Source organism: Scyliorhinus canicula, chromosome 3 (genome assembly GCF_902713615.1).
Source record: "Scyliorhinus canicula chromosome 3, sScyCan1.1, whole genome shotgun sequence".
NCBI classification, from domain to species: domain Eukaryota; kingdom Metazoa; phylum Chordata; class Chondrichthyes; order Carcharhiniformes; family Scyliorhinidae; genus Scyliorhinus; species Scyliorhinus canicula.
Genome location: NC_052148.1, coordinates 205,316,692 through 205,340,987, shown reverse-complemented (window position 1 = coordinate 205,340,987; position 24,296 = coordinate 205,316,692). Strand labels below are relative to the sequence as shown.

The 24,296-nt window shown below is 46.5% G+C and overlaps 1 protein-coding gene across 2 annotated transcripts in view; it reads left to right on the top strand.

Annotated features, from left to right (window-relative positions):
- LOC119963245 (calcium uniporter regulatory subunit MCUb, mitochondrial-like) overlaps positions 1-24,296 on the top strand; it is a 243,696-nt gene that overhangs the window by 101,323 nt on the left and 118,077 nt on the right. The window lies entirely within an intron of this gene.

The window sequence follows — 24,296 nt, the reverse complement described above, 5'->3', positions numbered from 1 at the left end:
AATCCTGAATATAAATTGATCCCTCTTACATTGTTGTTTTGAAGAACTGGTATCTTCTGGTAATACTAGTTTGTAAAATGTGTGTAGTTTGGGCGAGGCTGTGAAATTGCAGCACAGTCATTTGATTAGTGGTTACAGTCGTGAATGGCTGCCTTGTACTGCCAATAACTTTAAATATTTCAGTGGGGATTGCTGCTGTTAAGTTGTACTTGCTTCCCAAAGCAGGTTTTATTGTTGAGAGACAGGACAGCCTTAAAATAATCTGTGTTGGGGAGAGCTGAAGATTCTGGGATGATTTATTATTCAGGATGATTTTGATTGAGTCATAGAACCATTATAGCATAGAAGGAGAAAGTCTCTCCAGAGCAATACAATCAGTCCTATTTCCCTGCTCCATCCCTGAAACCTTGCAACTTCATCGATTACCCATCCAATTTCACTTTGAAATCATCGATTATCTACACTTTCACCTTAAGGTTCCATATATCGTTACTATTCTTAGCATTCCTCCCCCCTCCTGAAAAACCTTAAATATGTGTCCCCTAGTCCATGTATGATAGGCTCATATGAACAATTTTTCATTGCCCACCTTATCTAAACCTGACGTAATTTTATAGATCTCTATCAAACCTCTCCTCAACCTCCTTAGAGCCAAGGAGAATAGTCCCAGCCTATCCAACTTAACCTTGTGGCTAAAATTCCCCATCCCTAGATGAAAAATGAAATGAAAAATGAAAATCGCTTATTGTCACGAGTAGGCTTCAATGAAGTTACTGTGAAAAGCCCCTAGTCGCCACATTCCGGCGCCTGTCCGGGGAAGCTGGTACGGGAATCGAACCGTGCTACTGGCCTGCTTGGTCTGCTTTAAAAGCCAGCGATTTAGCCGAGTGAGCTAAATCAGCCCCTAAACCAGATCCATTCTGGTAAATCTCTTTGCCCTTCCTAAAGTGCGCAGCCCAGAAGTGAGCACAATACAGGGTGGCACGGTAGCACTGCGGTTAGCACTGTTGTTTCACAGCACCAGGGACCAAGGTTCGATTCCCGGCTTGGGTCACTCTCTGTGCGGAGTCTGCACGTTCTCCCGTGTCTGCGTGGGTTTTCTCCAGGTGCTCCGTTTCCTCCCACAAGTCCCAAAAGACGTGCTGTTGGGTGAATTGGACATTCTGAATTCTCCCTCTATGTACCCGATCAGGCGCCGGAATGTGGCGACTAGGGAATTTTCACAGTAACTTCATTGCAATGTTAATGTAAGCCTACTTGTGACAATGAAGATTATTAAAATTGAAAGTTGTGCCCTAACCAGACCTCACTAATGTTTCAACAAAACCTCCTTGCTTTTGTACTCAATGCAGCTATTTGTGAAGATCCCACAGGCTTTTCTAACTGCACTCGCAGAATGTCTTCCTGCTTTCTACGGATCTATGCGCATGAATCCCCGCGTCCCTCTTTCCCTGCACAATCTTTAGAACTGGGTCATTAACTCTTACCCTATCCCTTCTGCCAAAATGTATCACTTCCCATTTTTCTGTACAAAATTCCATCTGCCATCTGTCTGCCCATCCTGCTAGTCTGTGTCTATGTCCTGTGGCATCTGATTTGAGTAATCTCGCTGGCATACCTCCAGGTTTGGTAACGCTGGCAGTTTTGGCATTTTTCCCTATTCCGATTACCAAGCTACTTCTCTATTCTCTTGCGTGGAGGAGGAAAGATAGAAACTGAAATCCCCAATTTCCTTCCACCACTGTCCATAATTAGTGCGGGTGTTCTTGAAAGGTAGATATGCATGTTTCTTTAATAATAATCTTTTACCAGTATGAAGTTACTGTGAAAAGTCCCTTTATGCCACATTCCGGCACCTGTTCGGGTAAGCTGGTACAGGAATTGAATCCGCACTGCTGGCCTTGTTCTGCATCACAAACCAGCCCCAGTACCGTGTGGTCAATTTGAAAAAAACAGCAGCAAACTTCCATGGGTTTAAAAATAAATATTATTGATTTATACACTCATTTAAATCAAGTTTAAGTGCTATGTCATTTTCATGTCACACAATCAAGAAAGATAGGAGGGCAATTCTCCAATATGGAGCCCAAGTGCTTGTGTCATCATGAACGCCGTCGCGATTTACGATGGCGCGAATCGGGCACGGGTATGACCGATTCTGGCCCCTATTGGAGGCCTCACCCCGGTGAAGGAGCCCCCCCCCCCCCCCATTGGCTGCCCCGCCTCCCCCCCGGACTCTTTGCACAGCGTTCCTGCCAGCAGCGACCAGGGTGATCAGCGCCGGCGGGACTCTGTCGTATTGGCGCGGCCGCTCGGCCCATCCGGGCAGGAGAATCGGCGGCCCTGCCGGCGCCGCGCCAAACACGTCGGCGCAAATGGTACCGGTTCTCCGCACCTAGGAGAATCGCGCACTGGCATCAGAGCGTCGTGGTGCGGTTGCAGCGATTCTCCGGCCCAGTACGGGGCTCAGAGAATCGCCCCCACAATTATAGAAGATAGTGCACTTTTGCGAATGTTAAATCAAAAGGATATGTAATAATTCACATGCTTGACTTGTAGGAAAAATAGTATTTTCAGGTCCTGTGACAAAAAAAGGTCTCTTTCACTCTTGAGCTGAGTTCTAAAAGTTGAAGTCTGATATCTGGACCGTTGGAAGATTACCGGATGTTGAAGTTGGTTATTTGGTTTTCTCACCAGGAGGTCAAGTTTCTGTACTTGTTGACTTGTGGAGATGCACCAACTATTTATCCACTCTAAACATGACCAATCTTTCCAATACATCCTGCTGACTAATCTTCACTCCATACATTACCTCTTCTATCTTTTGTCAGCATCCTCATCCTTATCCTTGGTCGTCCTACACCTCTCAACATATATCACTTTCTTTGTCTCCTATAGACACCACCTTTGCTTGCTGTTTCTACGTTGGTGGATTCTTCGGTTCCCTTTTGTGCTGGGCGCACAGTAGTTAACACTCTTGCTTCACAACGTCAGGGACCCGGGTTCCATTCCCGGCTTGGGTCACTGTCTGTGCGGAGTCTGCACGTTCTCCCCGTGTCTGCGTGGGTTTCCTTCGGTTGCTCCAGTTACCTCCCATAAGTCCAGAAAGACGAGCTATTAGGTGCATTGGACATTCTGAATTCTCCCTCTGTGTACCCGAACAGGCGCTGGAATGTGGTGACTAGGGGCTTTTCACAGTAACTTCATTGCAGTGTCAATGTAAGCCAACATGTGACACTAATAAAGGTTATTATAATTGAAAAAGAAACAGGCTTAGAGATTTTAAGATAGTTTAGTCTTCAGGCTTTTAAAGGCAGAGACTGCTGTACCTCTCCATTCGTCTCTGTAGTTGTTATTCGCAGGCTGCCCTGATCTCTTCTGAGTCTTTAGATAGAAATCATTATCTCAAGCTGGTTTCAGTCATGGGACCAATATTGGCATCCAATGCCAAAATTGCGTTCGCCGATCAGGCGGAGAATCCACGTTGGCGCCAAAATCGGGGACGGCGGTGCTTTTGCGATGCTTCGCCCCTTCCAAAGCTGCGTACTCTAGGAGTCGACTGCACGGCGTATGAACAGCCTCAGGAGGTTACCTGAGGTTCCCCCCCCCCACCCCGATGCTCCGCCCCCGACCGGCCGAGTTACCGACGGCGTGGGTCTCTCATGCTATTTTCTTTTGGGAACTCAGCATGGCAGCTGCGGACTCAGTCCAGCGCCACCATAGTCAGGGGAGAGCCGATCCGCGGGCAGGGGGGGCTTTGGCAGGGGCTGTAGGGTATTGTGGGGGGTGGTCCGGAGTGGCGAGCATGGCCAAAGGAGAGGACTATTCGGCAGTCCGGGTCCGCGCGTGGCCGGCGCTATGTTGCACGGGGCTTTCTCTACTCTCCCAATTCCTTTAGCTGCCTGGGATGCTACAGACCAGGCTATTTATTCACTCTAAACATGACCAATCATTCCAGTACATCATGCCGACCACTCTTCACCCCATACATTACCTCTTCTATCTTTAGTCAGCATCCTCGTCCTTATTCTAGCTCGTCCTACGCCTCTCAACATATATCACTTTCTTTGTCTTCTATAGACCCCACCCTTGCTTGCTATTTCTACGTTGGTGGATTTTTCAGTTCCCTCTTGTGTTGGGTGGCACGGTAGCACAGTGGTTAGCACTGTTGCCTCACAGCACCGGGGACCCGGGTTCGATTCCCGGCTTGGGTCACTGTCTGTGTGGAGTCTGCACGTTTTCCCCGCGCCTGTGTGATTTTCCTCCGAGCGCTCCGGTTTCCTTCCACAAATCCCGAAAGACGTACTTGTTAAGTGAATTGGACGTTCTGAATTCTCCCACTGTGTGCCTGAACAGGCGCTGGAATGTGGTGACTAGGGGCTTTTCACAGTAACTTCATTGCAGTGTTAATGTAAGCCTACTGTGACACTAATAAAGATTATTATTATTATTACCTGCCATTCTATCCTATTCTCTCTTTGCTAATCTTATTTTTCTCTTCACTTCAGTTCCCCCTGTTGTTTTTAGCCTGGTGCTTATTGAAGTGCATCACATATCCTCTTTTTTAAAACTTTGTTTCATAATTTCCTCTGTCTCCCTTATCATCCGAGGAGTCCTGGTTTTGGTTCTCCTGTCTTTCCCTCTTGTTGGAATGTACCAAACCTCTGCCTAAAACATCTCTTCCTTAAGAAACACCCATTGTTCTCTTACCGTTTTCCAGTTAGTCTTTACTTACATTTTCCCTGTCTCGATCCCACTTCTCATCCCATTGAAGTTAGCCTTCATGTAATTTAGAAGTGCCACATTAAATTGTTCCTTGCTCTTCTCCATTACTGATCTAAACCATATCATGTGACAATCACCTGTTTCCTCCCATGCAACACATCAGACGCATAGTTCACTTGGCCCCCCCCCTCCTGATGTGTTATCTCTGTTGGTCTAACATCGACTGCAACTGGATGCAGTAAAACGAGAAACAGGCTTCTGACACAGGAGATGGTCCAACGTTGTTTTATTGAACCTGTTGATTGCTGTACATAATCTGCTGTGGGTTGACACTCTATTAACCTAACTGATAACCTTCTACTGGCTTGACCAGACTAGCTCTCTATCACATGGTGATGATGTTCATTGGCCTGTGCACTGCGACTATCTCCCTAGCCGTGTCCTGTGAGAGAGGGAGAGCCTTACTGCCCTGTGGGCTTTATAGTGGTGGTGTCCTGTCTGGTAATTGGTTGTTCTGTGTCGTGTGTGTTCATTGGTTATCCTGTGTGTCAATCACTGCCTGTCTGCATCTCATGATATACATGAGTGGATATTATGACACCTCCTTCCCCAGCACCAGATCCAGCAATGCCGCCATTTCCGTTGGACCGAGGACATATTAATCAAGGATGTTCCCCTGAACACATTTCGAAAATCCCTCCGCCTTCCTTACCCTTTGTTCTAACATTATTCCACTCTATATTTGGGTAATTAAGGCCACTCAATATCCCCACTCTTTTGGAGTTCCACAGTTGGGCCTTTAGAAGCAAGTATGAGCCCTGTAATTCCAGTTCATGTTCTTCAATATAGCGAGGGTAAACTTTAAGGGTTTGTAATGCATTCAACACTTTAAATTAGTTTTGTTTATTCTCCTGCTTAAAAATAACCAATTTCTGCTCTTGTTGCCTCTTGCTTTAAGTCGCAAGTTCCTAGATCTTGAGTTCAGTCGCAGCTTTGTGTATTTTAGAGGTTATGTGATTATAGACTTTTGTGAATTCTGTGCACAGATGAGCCTGAGGATTAATTTGATGTATGTCAATCTCTGCAACCTGAGACAGGTGAAATCTTCAACTCCGATATCCGAGATGCTGATACTGGAATTGCTCTTTGCCCGTGACCTGTGCGATCATGTCACACTTGTGAGCATGGTCTTGAACCTATCATGGACTGTTTCTCAAAAACTGCTGATGGCCATGGACTAACCATCGGTTTAAGGAAGACCGAGGGACTATTGCTGCAGGTGGTGGGATGTCAGTTGAGTAATAATTGACAGTCTAACGCTAGCTGAAAATCTAGAGTTTGCTTTATGAACAATCACTTACAGGACAAGGACTTCCAGAACATGTACATATTCTGGGGTATACAGTTGACTTGTGCATTTGGCTACCTGAAATTGACTATACTTTTTGAAAGGGATGTTCATGTTTTGTGATGAAATTTAAAAATTTTTTTTAATAGAATTTACAGTGCAGAAGGAGGCCATTCGGCCCATCGAGTCTGCACCAGCTCTTGGAAAGAGCACCCTACCCAAGGTCAACACCTCCACCCTATCCCCATAACCCAGTAACCCCACCCAACACTAAGGGCAAGTTATCATGGCCAATCCACCTAACCTGCACATCTTTGGACTGTGGGAGGAAACCGGAGCACCCGGAGGAAACCCACGCATACACGGGGAGGATGTGCAGACTCCGCACAGTGACCCAAGCCGGAATCCTGGGACCCTGGAGCTGTGAAGCAATTGCGCTATCCACAATGCTACTGTGCTGCCCCTTAATGATATTGATATTGAAATGATATTGTTACCATCAAGAAATCACACTAGTGTGGCGTCTGCGCGATCTAACAGCCACATTGCACCCGGCGAGGATCTGTGTGGGCCGGTTAGATCACGGGAGAGGCCCAAATCGGGAACCACGCAGGGCACCGATCGGTTTGTGATCTCACCGGCTCGCTCCTGGACACGTAAAAAGCTAATTGAGGTCAATTAAATGCAATCTCCAGATCATTAGTGAGATGGAAGACCGATCTAACGGCCTCCTGTGATCTAACCAACTCCCCAGTGAGAGGTCATCTGGGCGCCGATTGGTATGAGTCCTCACAAATGTGGACCAGGTGTCACCCAGGCCATTGGAGGTGCTTGGATGGTCAGGAGCAGGGAAGGGTGGCACCCTGGCTCTCCCCCTGGCACATGGGAGCCTTTGCACTGCCAGGCTGGCACCTTGGCACTCACCCTGGCACTGCCAGGTTGGCAGGAACATTTCCAGGATGCCCAAGTGCTTGGATGGCACTGCCGAGGGTTAGGGCCTGAGGGGGGCCATGCCAATGAAACGAGGGATGGGGGGGTATAAAGAGTGGGAGGTTTGGGGTGTGAAGTGTAGGGGTCCTGAAATGGGGAGGCCTGAAAGGGGGCATGGGAAGGCCTGGAAAGGGGGGCTCTCAGCGACCCCATAACGGGTTTCCTCGCTTGTGGCGTGTATGGGGTAGTGGCCGAGTGTATGAGGGTGATTGCCTATGGTTTGGAGGGAGGCAGCGATACACTCAAGTGCACCTAGAGATCGGGGCTCCCTTTCAAAATGGTGGCCTGATCTCTGAGGAGCCCATTCTGGCCAGCGTTTTCAATACCTCAGTGATGGAAAAAATTCTCAGTGAGAAACTCCCCAGGACCAGAAAAAGTGACTAAGTGTGGTCAGATCGCGGTGGGGAATTCGCCGACAGAGCCGGGGTGAAGCTACCAGCCTAGGCTGCCTGAAATGAGACTTTGAAACTTTTCTCTAAGATCGTGCCCCTTAAATCGAGTAGCTGGTCAACTAGATTCCCATTCTGATTACTCATAGGATTAAATGGACCGCAATTGATTTGCTATTGGTTAGAACAACCGCTACCTGGTTAATTGCTCCCTTACTCTTTGCAATAACTATTACCTATTTCTATTGAGGGTATTGTGCAGACGAGGGATTACAAATCTATCATCACAGTCGGAAGGAATGTAATCAGTCTGGCTGAAAGTGAGATCTGTGCACTTAGTGAGATGGGACTATTTGTGCCACCTCGATGTAAGTACCAGAATGTACCGTGATTCAGAGACTAGGGGAAGGTGTCTCATTCTTTGCACAAGAGATGAGAACTGCAGCGGAAGAATGCCATCCGCTTTTCCCCCCTCTGCTCTGTGAGATGTATAAGGATTGAATATACTTTTTAATAGCTTAATACCCCAGGCATGGGTGATGTGCTGGGTCGTAGAGTAACATAGGCTTTATATAGAGGAAAAACTGAGGCCTTGTCCTTCAGCCTCTATTGCAAAGCCTGGACTAGATCCTGGCCCAATCTCTGGCACTAACCCGCTGGAGTTACAGCAGTATTGCAGGAAAGCTGTGGATTTTCTGTTGTGTGAGTATTAAGAGGTGCTCATCATAACCTCCATTATCATAACCTCCATTATGCGATCATAAAATCTGGGACAAACAGCTTATGTGACGAAATCTCCATTTTTTAAATTGCTCTCGTACTTTTGATAATACTTTGTTCAAATTAAAACAAGAGTCAAATTGATTTTTGGACCGATGAGATTTGTTGTTAATGAACTTTTTGTCTGGTTTCCATGTATTGTTACTGAGAGGTCTGCTTCTGTAGGCTGTGGGAGAGGTAAGCCATGTTTGCATCATTACAGTGGGAAAAAAAGCAAAATACTGCAGATGCTGGAAATCTGAAATAAAACAGAAAATGCTGGAAAAACTCAGCAGGTCTGGCACCATCCATAAGAGTTCAGGTTTTGAGTCCAATACTCCGAGAAGTCATATTAGACTCCGAATGTTAGCTCTCTCTCTCTCTCTCTTTGTCTCTATCTCTCCACACAGATGCACACAGAGTTTTTACAACACTTTCCGTTTTCATATATCATGTAGCTCAGCTGTGGTATGGGGAGGGGTGATGGTGATTTAAGAGAGGCTTCAGCCTCCGTGTGAAGACAACAATTTCCTAATGCTGCAAATTGAACAATCCTCCCTCCCACTAATGAAAAAATGAGCCAGTGGAGTCGCTGCTTTCTGTAGCTTTTGGTTTATTTCTCCTCTGTGCCTGGGTACAATGGAATAGGACAATTACTGTTGTTGCCTTCAGCCATGATGCAAGTGAAGCGAATGCTGAGTTGAGTAAATACCTCTTGTCATTTCTTTTATTTATGGGTTCATTTCTTGGAGGCTACCTCCTCCTCCTACATTTTGTGGGTCGGGAAGGGCTGAATTAAGCAGCTGAGGAAGCAGTTGTGGCAAGCTACAAGTTTTGTTTTGCAAAGAAGAAATCATGGCTTTTGAAATCTCAACAGTTATGTGGATAATTACTTAGCTTGTGACACTGGAGTTTACTTCAACCCAAGCTTCCATGTCATTTGTTCAAGCAAGTTGTAAAATATCAGACAATTTATGTAAGTTTAGCCTGTGTTGCAAGTATCGGGACAACCGTCTTCATTAGTGTGGGTTTCTGTGAGAGGCTTTATTGAAGATGTCTTCCTCCAGAGGCAGAGCCCACATGGCAGAGTCAGGTGACTATGGCAAACCAGTTAGGTAGTACAACATTGAATTTCTAAAATGCAAACATCCCCTTCTTCATTTATAAAAATAGATGCAAATATCCTCTTGTTCCCAGCGAACAAAATACACAATTTGCATATATAATAATGTGTAACTTTGAGTTTCACAAGTTCCCCACTATATATCCACTGTTCTCCTGTTTTGACAACTATTTGATCTATTAGTCAGCCTCTGCACATGTATTGCGCACTTTAAACCATATAGCTCTCTTAATGAAACAGGTGCGCGTTGACATTGGCCGTTCTCTGGGTGATGTTGTTTGCCCGGGGATTGACGTTCCCATGGTCCTTGTTGTCTAGGTGACCTTTGTTGTTCCATGTTGGTTATTGGGGTCACGTGGACCTCGGATTGATGGTAGTTCTGTACTCAGCACAGCTTATGAGCTTCCTTTTCCCTGACTGCCTGGGATCTGTGAAGGAGCAACATGACTAGTTGAGTGTATATGCCTACGGTTGCATCTGTACACTTTGTTGAGTTTTCTCAGCTCCTGCTTTGAGTTGCCCACTGTGGGTCATTCTTTGCTCCTGGTATCTTTATGTTGTTTCTGAAATCTGTTTGTTCCAACCTCGCAAAGCTTGAGTCATTGAAGTCTTCAGTTTACTATGCGTTTTCAAAGATATGTACTCGGCTAGTACCTTGCTCTTCAAATCTTCCACTTCAGCTGCAATGTGAATATTTTCCTGGAGAACGTTTACTTTTGGCTCACATATTTCATTACACTGACGAGGTTGATTTCCTTGAATATTGTCTTCCTCTCTGTGGGGTCTTTTTCTGCCCTTTCTCTCTCACAGAATCCCTACAGTGCAGAAGGAGACCATTTGGCCCATCGAGTCTGCACCGGCCCTTGGAAAGAGCACCTTACTTAAATCCACACCTCCATCCTATCCCAATAAACCGACATAACCTTTTGGATACCAAGGGCAATTTAGTGTGGCCAATCCGCCTAACTTGCACATCTTTGGACTGTGGGAGGAAACCGGAGCACCCGGAGGAAACCCACACAGACACTGGGAGAACGGACAAACTCCACACAGACAGTGACTCGGGGCTGGAATTGAACCTGGGACCCTGGAGCTGTGAGGCAGCAGTGCTAGCCATAGTGCCATGGTGTTGGCAGGTTTCGGGTCACCAACCCAAGCTTTACACTTGCTCCAGCTGAGATTAGTGATTGCTGCGCCCTATCTACGATCTGGAACTTGCCAATGCATTGGGCTGTCACACTAATTTGCCCTCTCGATATAAATCTTGTGCCATCATATAACCTTACCCTTTCAAGAGTTTTATTTTTAGATTGTCATGTTGAGCCACTTCTCACAAATGTTGCATAGCACATCGGTGTTTATCTGACGCTTCTTGTTTGTTTGACACTTGCACTGTGCAGTTCTTATTCTAACAATCACAATCCATTTGTCACTTGCGGACATGGCTGAACCAATCTGTTCGATCGTGTATAGTTCTTCATCAGACTCATCTGCTGATATATCTGCAGTGACCATCTATATAGGCTTGTTTTGCTTTTTTTTTCTGGCCAGGCACTCGTGCGTGAAATGGTTTTTGCTTCCTGCAGTTGGAACACTGCTTTCCCCCATGCTGGACAATTCTTTTCCTGTGCTAAGCTGTATTTTCATCTCGCCCTTTCTCTGCGATTTCTCAGTTCTTTTGGCTTGGACTACCTCTCAGCATAATGTCTCCCCTGCTCTGCCGTACATATCATCCAGCTGACGTTTAACAACTTCTGCATTTCGCCACTGTTCAGCGGCAGTTTTTCATCCTTCAGTAGACTTGCATTAACCAAGGGGCAGAGCTCGTTAGCACAGCAAATGGGACTGAGCGTGGCCTTGGCGGGGAAGTCGATAGCGCTGTTGTTCTCTGTGCTGCCAGCGCCAGGAAACATCCAACTAAACGCACTCGACACAGGACCCAGTTTCATTTCCGTTAGATCGCGTTCACAATTTTCTTAATGAGGCATCAGTGGATTGGGTGCTAATATAGATCAGTGCGGAGAAGGATGATGGGCTTGGGCCAGGATAGGTTACAGGCAGCGAAGTTTTGAATAAGCTGCATTTACAGAGGTGATGGATGAGCAGCTGGATAGAAGAATATTGGCAGAGTTGTGCCTGAAGGCTGTTATCTCTCTCTATTCTAACAATCTTTATGGACATTAAAAAGCTACAAGGGGCTATTCGCTCTACTGGTTTTCCACTGTTGATATTAAGTGCAATAATTCATTGTGGCAGCTATTCTGGAGTCGGGTCGCTTGCTCTAGCTATGTTCTCTTGCCCGAAGCAATGTACATATTTGTACACTTTTCAATTTGGAGCTTTGGTAATGATGTTTTGTGTGCACATATGATTTGAAGTCCCCCTTGGAGCTCTGAATCAAAGCTATTACAGTGGTGCTGGTCGGTTTAATGCTACCTCTGTAACCTCGGCTTGCATTTGTGTTTTGGAGGCAGGTAACTCGAATCGGGAAACTTCCAAGCACGTCACGGGGCAGCACGGTAGCACAAGTGGCTAGCACAAGTGGCTAGCACTGTGGCTTCACAGCACCAGGGTCCCAGGTTCGATTCCCCGCTCGATCACTGTCTGTGCGGAGTCTGCACATTCTCCCCGTGTCTGCGTGGATTTCCTCCGGGTGCTCCGGTTTCCTCCCACGGTCCAAAGATGTGCAGGTTAGGTGGATTGGCCATGCTAAATTGCCCTTAGTGACCAAAAAAGGTTAGGAGGGGTTATTGGGTTACGGGGATAGGGTGGAAGTGAGGGCTTAAGTGGGTCGGTGCAGACTCGATGGACCGAATGGCCTCCTTCTGTACTGTATGTTCTATGTTGAATGTTCTATGTCACGGTGGTGGTGGGGGGAGAGGGGGGGGGGGGGGGGGGGAAATTGGGCAAAAATGTCCCAAATGGCAAGATCTTTGCTCTGTGGGGAAGAGTAAGGGATCAAGTCGACCCGCCAACCCAGCCACGGGCTGCTTCGGAGACCCACCTCAATTTGCTAGGATGTCATCCCTGTTGATGATGTTTGGCCCTCTAGCCCTCACCCCTCGCACCCCCTCAACTCCATCCACTCCCTATGCTACATCCAAGCCAACCAATGACGCCTCCCCCATCTCTAATGCCCCATTATACCTCCCATGCCAAATTTAGAGCCATTTTATGACCCTGCACTCATCATCATAGCCCCATCCCAATCCATGATCCCACTCTCTACCCTTTGTGCTTACACCCTCCATGCCAATTCTCACAGTATTCGCCACAGACAGACCTCAAAAGCCATGATTAAAATAAAGTGAAATGAAGTTCCAAATTTCACTTATCAAAAACAGTCCAATTCTTGAAAGCCCATTCAGTACATTTAAATCCCCTCAAATACCTAATCCCATATTTAGACAAAAAATTGTATTCATAACCCCACATCAAAGATAACTAATCCTGAAATAACTTCTCTGAGCTGTCAATCAAACTGAATTCATAGGCTCCCTGATAATAGGTTGTGGGAAGCAGTCAAGCAGGAATATTGCTGTGATGAAAGCGCTGAAGTTTAGGGTAACAAACAGCTATTGAAATTGCTGGAATTCTCTTTACTCTCTCAGATGCAGGCAGTTTTTTTTTTTCAATTTCTAAATGACTTGACAGTTCGATGTACGTTATCTGCCATTCGAGTTGGGCGAATTCATGTCTCCGCAATAAAAGTCATGGAACACACGCTGCAGGCTGAGGTTGTTCCTGGAGCAAAACTGGAGTCAGCTTGTCCTGTGCACTGAGGTTAAATGGCCCAGGCGATTTGTATGGACATGAGCTTCTTTTCCCACCAGAGCATCTGGATCATCAGATACTCCAAAGGTTGCTACCCATAGGCTCGGTGTTACTTCCATTCCAAAAACCCTTGACTAACCCTTGTATCTCGGTGACCTCCCCCTGGAACCCCACCAGCTTTGGACACGCCCAGAACATGTGTGTATGATTTTCCAGGGTTGCAGAGCACATATTGGTCATCTACCCTTGGAAAGAACTGACTTATCCTAGCAGTCGTCAAGTGCGCTCTGTGCACCACCTTGAATTGGATGAAGCTTAGTCTTGCGCGTGACAAAGGAGCAATAATCCTGCGCAGAGCATCCTTCTAAATCCTCCACTCCCCCGCATTGTATCTGTTATTTTCCCCACTAACCTATTGTATAGGAAGTGTGTGTATTTCAGTGCATTAGTGTGGCGTCTCAATGAATGGAATTGACAATCATTCTAATGTCATTTAAATTGGATCATGTGAAATGCTTTAAATCTTTGCCTTTGAATTGTAGAACCTTGCAGGACAGGAGCATGTTTTATCCACAGTGCCCCTGTTGGCTCTTTGTAAGATCTATTAAATTAGTCCCACTTCTCTGTCCTTTCCCAGCTGGCTTGCAATCTTTTTCTTTTCAAGTGGATACACTATCTCCTAATGAAATCACTATTTTATCTGCTCTCCCGCAATCTCGGGCAGTACATTTCAAATCATTACTTTTTGCATTTAAAATAAATTGTATTCTCCTTATTTCCGCTCTGGCTCTTTTTTGCCAGTTATCTTAAATGTGTGTCCTCCACCCACCAGTGGAAAGTGTTCATCCTTATTTATGCTATCAAAACCCATTGGAGTTATGAACCCATCTATTGAATAACTCATCTGTACTTTTAAGGAGCTTCTCCAGACTCCACTTAACAGTAACATTTTAGTAACCTCTTTTCTCCCTCTCCATGGGTGCTATAGACCATCAGCAGTAGCAGAAATGTATTTAACCACAATCTATAACCTCTTGGCCTTGCATAACCCTTACTCTATCATTGCTTTCAAGTCAGAGGAATGACCCTGATTCAGGGATGAATATAGGAGATCACGGTGAGTGTATTTTCTATTTTTGGGATGTGAGCATTGCAGGTAAGGCCGATATTTGTTGCCCATTCCTACTCGCCTTCAAGGTGGTAGAGAGTTTCCCTCTTGCATCACTGTAGTCCATGTGAAGTACACCACAGCGCTGTTGGGAGGGAATTCTCGGGTTTTTGCCCGGCAATATAGTTCCAATTCAGGATGGTGTGTGGCTTGGAGGGGAACTTGCAGATGGCAATGTTTTCCCCCCTATGTGTCTACTTCACTTGCCCTTCCAGATGGTAGAGGTTGTGGGTTGGGAAGGTGCTGTTTTAGGAGCCTTGGCCAATTGCTGCAGTGCATCTTGTAGATTGGCAAACATTGCTGCCACTATGTACTGGTGGTGGAGGGAGTGAATAGTGAAGGTGATGGATAGGGAGCCAAACAAGCGGACTGCTTTGTCTTGGATGGTGTTACGCTTCTTGAGTGTTTGTTGAGCTGAATGCACCCCAATGGGCAAGTGGAGAGTATTCCTTCATACTCCTGACTTGTGCCTTGTAGATGGTGGACACGGTTCGGGGAGTCGGGAGGTGAGTTACTCTCAGCAGAATTTCCAGTCCCTGACCTGACCTGTAGTCACAGTATTTATATGAATGGTCCAGTTCTGTTTCTGCTCAATGGTGACCCTGCAGGATGTTGACAGGGGGAATGTCATGGGGAGATGTTAAGATTCTCTCTTGTTGGCAACGGTCAGTGCCCGGCACTTGTGTGGCACAAATGTTATTTGCCACGTAACAGCCCAAGCCTGAATGTTGTCCGGTACATGCAGCTATGGATGTTTTAGCATTTGAAAAGTTGTGAATGGCACTGAAGACTGCAGGTATCTGAGAATTAGATTCCAACCTTTGTGAAGCTATAAGACGGGCTGTTAGGAAAGAGTTAATGTTCTCCGCTACGTAAATTGGAATTGGGGTTTTAATTGTTTAATAGACTGCACCAAATATAAAAGGGTCCAGGTCACCAGGAGTCGGTATCTGAGCTTAACAATGTATGTGGTTTAAATAGCAGAAGCAGCTCAAACAACACTCAAGAAGTTTAACACCATACAGGACAATAAAGCCACCTTGATCGACACTCCATCCACCTCCTTAGACATTGATTCCCGCCACTAGCCGCACATAGTGACAGTGGTGTGTATCATCTACAATATGCATTGCAACAACTCACAAAGGCTATTTGACAGCACCTTCCAAGCTCTTCTCCTGCATCACCTGGAAGGCTAAGGGCAGTGGTCCATGGAAAGACCACCACCTGCAGGTTCCCCGCCAAGTCATACACCATCCTAACTTCAATTCCTCTGTCTTTTCACGCTTCTGAGATCCGTTTTCCACCTCATCCCTTTGTGTGTTTGTGTTCCGTGAAATGCATGTCTTGCTGTAGTTTGTGTCCATACCCCTGCAGTTGTTCTTGCATTCTTTCTAAAGTGCACTATTTAATTTATATTCGTGCTGCCTCAGTGTCACAGGTGCATCTATCACGCTTTGTATGCTAGTAGGTGTTTGTTATGTTGAATGGGCTGAAACAAAAAAGTGGATTTTATTCTGTACACAAATTGGCAATGTTGGTCGTGGATAAAAAAATTGACTTTTAGCTGTTTCAGCTCACTGAAGTGCTCGGAAAATACATTGCAGCCCAGGCCCATTCAGACTTAAGCACAGAACCGCTGACTCGCACATGCTTTTCATTGCTGGGCGCTGATTCCTGCCTTCTAATCCAGCAGCAGTTTGCTTGTGAAATAACTTTCTCTCATCCACCCACACAGGCATTTTGTACCAATGGTTTTTGGCCCTGCTCCCGAGTGTCAGTGCTGTTCGTTGTCTAGGACGTTTTCTTTTCAAATAAAGTGTTTAGCTGTTGGGTTGCTTCAGGATCCGTTCATTTTTACACATCAAAGTTTTCCTGATCCAGTAGTTGCTTATGTGGCATAGTCACAGCTGGTCCAGATTAGCCATCCCTCAGTTAATCAGTACCAGGCCAGTTTGAAAGAATGCAACCAAACATTTCAGATAAACCTAAAGACAGGAGAAGGCATTGTATCTGTGCTGACTGTTTTAAAAGGGCAATGATGGAACCATCAATTCAGCGAACACGTGTAGTTGGATCTGAACAGAGGCTTTAATACACTTACAATAGAGCCAGCCTATTCGTCGTTGAACTTCAGGTGAAATGGCAGGCTGGCTCTAAGGCACTGATCTTTATACATCGGTCCCAGGGGGAGGAGTCCTGGGCGGAGCCAAAGGAGGAGCCCAGTACAAACTCTTGCGTACTCCCAGAGCGACTCTCCCTGGTGGTCGGATAGTGCAACTGCACTTACAATGGGTAGATAACGAACATATATACATGGAGTGATATTGGCAACTATATATAGTGTGAATCACATTCACCACAGGCAGTTATGCTTTCTTCCACATTTCCACTTTTGTCTGTGACCCTGGAAGTTCCTCATCTTCAAGTACCAGTCCAATTTCAAACTGCCCATTGGATTTGCTTCCATGCCCTCTTCAGGTAGTGTTCCAGATCCTCATGACACTGATTTCCCAATCACCCCTCTGGATGTTTCGCCAATGATTTTAAATCATCAATAACCTTTGAGAGGAAATATTTTTGTACTCTTATCACAAACCCTCAACTTAAAAACCTCGGTATTTGCCTGGATGGGTGCTGCTCCGCAACACTCGACAAACCCAACACCATCCAGGACAAAGTAGCCCACTTGATTGGCATCCCACCCACCACCTTAAGCATTCACTTTGTCCACCACCGATGCACAGTGGCAGCAATGTGTCACATCCACAACATGCCCTGCAGGAACTCCTTCAACGTCACATTCCAATTCTGCAACCTCTGCCATGTAGAAGGACAAGGGAAGCAGATACATGGGAACATCTGCAAGTTTTCCTCTAAGCCACTCATCATCCTGACTTGGAACTAGATCACCATTCCTTCAATGTTGCTGGGTTAAAAACCCAGAACCTCCTCCCTAGCAACACTGCCGTTGTCCCTACACAACATGAACTGCAGAGGTTCAAAGTGGAAGCTCACCACCACCTTCTCAGGGATGGACAATAAATGTTGGCTTAGTCAGAGATGCGCACAAACAATAAATAAAAATTGTCTCTTAACCTTTTCTTCCTCCAGATGGAAGCCCCGATCCTGAATATCATTCTGATAAATATCCTCTGTACCTTTACGAAGTTCTTTACATCTTTCCTGAAGTACGGTGCACTGAATTGTTCACAATACTTCAACTGAAGCCGAACCAGTGATTTATAAAATGCTATATATTTGATGATCACGATTCTCTGTCGCGTTGCGTTCGAGCGAGAGCACAACTCGGCCAGTGAATCTCGGGAGAGCCTCGAGTGGGCTTCCCGGCAGCCTCCGCACCTCGTGGGATTCACCCAAGTCCCACGATGCGTCGGATTCGGAACTCTGCTCAAAAGGGACCAAATGAGCCCCCCTACCCGGGATACACTGGCCTCCTTCGATTCTCCGGCCTTGCCAGGGAGGCTGCAGCTAGGTGCCGATCAGTGCTGATCCACAAGAACGTGCACCAGGCGGGCGGAACGTCACATTTTTAGTTGAGACGGATCACAGGCCGCTGGTTGCGATAGTCCACAAGAACCTCTGCCAGATGTCCCTGCAGACACAACGGCTCATGCTGAAACCCAGCAGGATGACTTCAACTTGATCTACACACCAGGCAAATTTCTGACTGTTGCTGCCACACTCGAGAGCTGCTGCGTCCATCAATGGAAGTCTGTTCAGAGGGGATGAAGTTCCATTACATGTCAACATGGTGGCTGCTAACAAAGGTTAGCAGGTGTCTAAGGTTGGCCAAAAGGCTCCTGCCCTGCCTATTACAATGTTCGCGCCGAGCTAAGTCAGGTGAATGGTCTCCTTTTAAGTCAACACAGGATTGTTATCTCCCACTTGCTCGAATGCTAAAAAAGCTGCACGAAGAACACTTGGGCAGTAATAAATGCAAACGGAGAGCCCGGGAGATGGTATACTGGCCAGTATCAAACAGGACAGAACAGGTATGGTGGAGCAGTGTGATACCTGTCAAAAGAATCCACTGCAGGCAAAGCAAGGAGCCTATGCAAGTGGAAGATGTTGTTGCCAGCCCGTGGTATAAAGTTGGCATGGACTTGTGCCACTTTCAAGGAAGACACTACCTGGTTATTTTTTCAAATTACCTGAGGTGGCGCAGTTGCCCAATGCAACAGCTGGCTGTGTGATCCAACAGTTAAAATTTATCTTTGCCCGACGTGGCATACCTTCCATTGTCATGTCGGACAATGGTCCCTGCTTCAGCAATCATGGATGGGCTGCGTTTGCTCACCGGTATGATTTCAAACACATCACATTGAGTCTGCTCTATCCACAGTCGAATGGGTAGGCGGAGGAGGGCGTACACATAGTTAAACAGCTGCTCACAAAGGCTTTAGACAGCCGGGAGACGTACCTCGCCCTGCTCAGTTACCGGTCAGCCCCGCTGGTAAATGGCATGTCACCAGCACAACTGTTGACAGGCAGGCAGCTGTGAACAACCCTGCCCTCCATGGTGGCCCCCAAAGTCGACTGAAAGCTCCAGATGAATCTCGTCCTGCAGGAGTAAAAGTAGAAGGAGGAATATGACAGATCGCACTCCAACCTTTACAAATACGAGACACAGTCAGAATTGAGGATCCCAATGGCAAAGGATGGACAAGGCTATCCACAGTTGTTCAGAAAGCGGGTCCGCACTCTTTAAATGAGCCCAATTATATCCCAATATCCAGCTTTGACAAAGAGTCGTTGGACTTGAAACGTTAGCTCTTTTCTCTCCCTACAGATGCTGCCAGACCTGCTGAGATTTTCCAACATTCTCTCTTTCGTTTCAGATTCCAGCATCCGCAGTAATTGGCTTTTTTCCCAATATCCATTATTTCATTTCAGTTCTGCTCAAATAAATCCACCGTCACAGTATTTTGCTTGCCTCACTTTATATCTCTGATTCATTGCCAGACTAAAGCATATACTCGTTTATTTTTAAGTATGCAAATGATAGGTTAGCATTGGCTTGCTGCAAATCTGCAGCGTGAAAACCTTCCCAATCAGAATACAGGGAGTGGGAGTGATCAGACTCAACAACACACAATTAGCAAATTCACCACCTTGGATCTACAGTTACAATCTGTATCTTGACAAGAGCTCACACATGATTGGAAAGACAGAATCCAACTCTGACCGACTAACAAATTCGGCATGGAGCAGCAACAAACTGACCCATGGATCACGATGCTTATTGACAAGGCCTGTATCCTCAGCACTTCGCTATGTGATTTCATAGAATTTACAGTGCAGAAGGAGGCCATTCGGCCCATCGAGTCTGCACCGGCTCTTGGAAAGAGCACCCTACCCAAGGTCAACACCTCCACCCTATCCCCATAACCCAGTAACCCCACCCAACACTAAGGGCAATTTTAGACACTAGGGGCAATTTATCATGGCCAATCCACCTAACCTGCACATCTTTGTGACTGTGGGAGGAAACCGGAGCACCCGGAGGAAACCCACGCACACACGGGGAGGATGTGCAGACTCCGCACAGACAGTGACCCAAGCCGAATCGAACCTGGGACCCTGGAGCTGTGAAGCGATTGTGCTTTCCGCAATGCTACCGTGCTGCCCCGTGATGCACGATCAATAACTCCCAAAGCGAGATTGGAGGACAATTGAAGGCTTTATTGAACTAGATGTTTCCCCCAGCAGCGCAGGTACAGAATTCAGCAGCTAAGGAGACACAGACTCTTATACTCCGCCTAACTGGGCGGAACCAGCAGGCAGGCTTCACCAATGATTTTGCTGTCTCAGGTATCTCCAACACCAATGATCTTACAGCATCAGGTACCTCCAACCTAGGTACCGTAATACCCCTAATACCGACTACCACACTATGGCAGTGAAGCCCAGACCAACTTACACCTCCCAGAAATAAGGCTCAATAACATCCATCTGGGGTGTCTCTGACGCATCCTCAGAATCGCATGGAAAGACAAAGGCACTAATGGAGCAGTCGGTCTGTTCTAGGGCAAATATGTCAAGCCTGCTAGCATTAACCCAAGCGAAGAAAGCTTTATTGGCTTGGCCTCTGCAGAGGATGACCGCATCCCCGATGATATGCTGTGCAGGGAGGCAGCCTATATCAAGCGACCGATTCAAGGATGCCACCAAAAGAGACATGAGAGGCCTCAACATTAATCACAACCAGTGGAAAACTCTCACTGACTATCGATGCAAACGGTGATGCCAGCTGTGGGCAGGAATTTGCTGCCATGGTGCCATATGGCTGCAGAAGTGCCAAAGCATATTGCCAGCCTGGCAAACAAGGTGGCAGCAGAGATCAGCTCTCACCACCTTCAAGGGATGACATCACGTACGGCACTTGTGGCAGACTTTGTCTTTGGAGAAGCAGTTGGTTCAGCCATCAAAGGAAATGCATCAGACGGCCTCCTCTGACCTCACCAATGCTCTGGGACTGCATTCCCATCATCCCTTGCAGATGGAAGGATGCTGCCAATAAGTTTATTAAAAACGGGTAGGTATTTTAAAAGTTATTTTAGTAGTTTAATCGTCAAATGAGCCTAACGTATTGACCCATGTTCAGCTGTGCTCCAGTAATTCCACTGTCAGTGTGTTCTTACCCTCCATTTATCTCCATATTAATTACCAGTTTACAGCTCGTACTCATTTATTTGTTTTTGAGCTCAGAAATGATAGGCTTGCTGCAAATCTGCTGTGTGACAATCTTCCCAATCGTAAAACAGGGAGGAGGCGTTGTCACAACTATATGTGAGATTGGCTTAATTAACACTTTCATTACCTTTAATATCTGACGGCACTGATTTGTTTTTCTGTTGGCTTGTGAAAGCTGCTGAAGGGAGTCTTTGCACAACTATATGTGATATACTTTGTCAGATACCAAACAATAACGCAAGCAAGACAAACCCAAAAAATAACACCTCCCTCCCCCAACAGCTGATGGTGACCAACTCTCCTCCTCGTTAAATTACAGAATAAATGGCCCCCATCTTTTGTAGAACCCCTCAACTGCACCCCTTATGGTGCACTTAATTTTCTCAAGGTATAGAAACGGCATAAGATTGCCCAGCCATACTGAGGCATTGGGTGGAAAAGCATCAGAACCCGCCTGTAAGTGGTCAGCGAGGCTAAGACTAAGACATCTGCCCCCGCACCCGTCTGCAGCTCTGGCAGGCCTGGCACCCCAAATATGGCCCCGAGGGGACTGGGCTCCAATTCCATTTGCAGAATCACCAACATGGTGCTGAAGAAGGAGACCCAGAATCTCACCAGCTCAGGACATGCCCAGAACATATGTACATGGTTTGCCGAGCCCCTCCCACAGCACTCATACTTGTCCTCCACCCCTCAAACAGCGGACTCGTCATAGCCCTTACTAAATGCGCCCGGTGTACCACCTTTAACTGTATAAGCCCAAGTCCCACGCACGACAAAGTGCCAGTCACCCTTCACAGGGTTTCGCACCTCAACCCCTTCCTGAAATTCTGCCCCCAACTCCTCCTCCTACTTGGCCTTAATCCCCTCCAGGGATGCAGCTTCCTCTGCCAAGATCCTCCCGTAAATTCCAGAAGTAATCCTGTCCTTCGTCCCGCGAGCGACAGAACCCTTTCAGGCCAAGGTTCTAATATCAACCTTCGAGGCTTGCAGCATCCAAAGTGAGTAATTTCGCAATTGCTAAAATAAAGTTAGGAATCTGGGTTTAAAGGAAGTCTTAATTTGATATGTCACAGACTGTGAGTTCTTAAAGAGTTGCTGGTTTCAGTAGTGTGTGATGACCAATCAGATGTTGGTTTGGAGAGGGATGACTCCGTATTATTGAATAGTACTATGTGCAGTATCTTGACAAGCTCGCACATGATTGGAAAGGCAACATCCAACTCTGACCGATTTACAAATTTGGCATGGAGCAACAACAAACTTACCCACAAGACTAAGGTGCTTATCTACAAGGAGTCAATGTGCTACTGTACGGCAGTGAAGCCCGGACAACTTGTACCTACCAAGAAATAAGGCTCAATAACTTTCATCTGGGGCGTCTCTTGCGCATCCTCAGAATCACATTGAAAGACAAAGTCACCAATGAAGCTGTGCGTTCTAGGGCTATTCATGCTCGTTTGCTAGTGGAAGTATTGTGCATTAAACACCCATAGCTTACCAATACCAATCAGATCATAGTGATCACATATACTGCTGCCTCACAGCGCCAGGGTCCCAGGTTCAATTCCGACTTTGGGTGTCTGTGCGGAGTTTGCACTTCCTCCCCGTGTCTGCGTGGGTTTCCTCCGGGTGCTCCGGTTTCCTCCCACAGTCCAAAGATGTGCAGTTTAGGTGGATTGGCCATGCTAAATTGGCCCTGGGTGGGGTTATGGGGTTTGGGCCTTGGTAGGGTGCTCTTTCAGAGGGTTGGTGCAGACTCGATGGACCAAATGGCCTCCTTCGCTGTAGAGGTTCTATGATTATCTCTGACTTACTTGTGGTTTCCTGTCTTCAGAATCTCACAGTATGCTACTATGCCCAGCACAGTTAAATGCATTGTGCCATTTATAGTGCATGTGTCCATGTTGGCAAAATGAGATCTGGAAGAAACCTAGTGGGCTGAATTTCAGAGTTCCTGCTGCTGGAATGGGAACCAGGGGTTGAATCCGCTCCGCCGCCAATGGACCCTTGGGGCAATTTTTTCCAGTGGGCGGTCAATGAATGAGCCACCATCCAAGTGAGGACTGTGGTCTTGGGGCTGGACCAATCAGCCTAATTGAGAGCTGGCAGCTCAGCAGCCCTGGCAGTGCCATCACCCGCGATGGCCAATTCCAAGGCCAAATCACCAAGGCAAAAGTGTCTCAAAGAAAAGGCCTGCATTTGTACAAAAGGCTTTTTGTGTATATTGGGCACCTTGCAATGTTGGACAAGATACTTTTGAAGTATATTCACGGCTGCAATGCAGGAAGCGTGCATCTTTCTTTGATAGCTCCCGTGTAAAACGCTTTGGGCCATTTTACTGTTTCAAAGGTGCTATGTAAATGCTAGTTACTATTGTTGTTGAGTTGACATCATGATGTGCTGAGATGGACTGGTTTTCTCATGCAGGCATTTGGATGTTTCCAGATTCTATTATAAAAAGAGGCAGTGCCGATACAACTCACGGTGGTTAGCACTGCTGCCTCACATCGCCAGGGTCTTTGGTTCGATTCCAGCCTTGGGTGACTCTGTGGAGTTTGCAGTTTCTCCCGGTGTCTGCGTAGGTTTCCTCCGGGTGCTCCGGTTTTAATAATAATAATCTTTATTAGAGTCACAAGTAGGCCTACATAATAATAATCTTTATTGTCACAAGTAGGCTTACATTAACACTGCAACGAAGTTACTGTGAAAAGCCCCTTGTCGCCACATTCCGGCACTTGTTCGGGTACACGGAGAGAGAATTCAGAATGTCCAGTTCACAGAACAGCAAGCCTTTTGCGACTTGTGGGAAGAAACCAGAGCACCCGGAGGAAACCCACGCAGACACAGGGAAAACTCCATGCAGGCAGTGATCCAAGCCGGTAATCGAACCAGGGTCTCTGGCGTTGTGAAGCAACCGTGCTAACCACTGTGCTCCCGTTCTTCCCACAGTCCAAAGATGTGCAGGTTAGGTGGATTAACCATGCTAGAAAATGGCCCCTTAGTGTCTTAGTATGTGCAAGTTATGTGCAAGTTCCTGGTAACATTGGAGGACATGCTAGATTAGCAAAGAAACTTGAATTCTTCAAGGATGATATTTTGCTGTTGCTGTTCTAGCCAAAGTGTTTTTTAAAATTAATTCATAGAATGCAGGCGTGACTGGCTGGGCCAGCGTTCATTGCCCATCCCTAATTGCCCTGGAAATACTTGGCTTGCTCATCCACTTCAGAGTCAAGCACATTGCTGTGGATCTGGAGGCCAGATAGGTAAGAACAGCAGATTGTCTGCTCCAAAGGACACTCC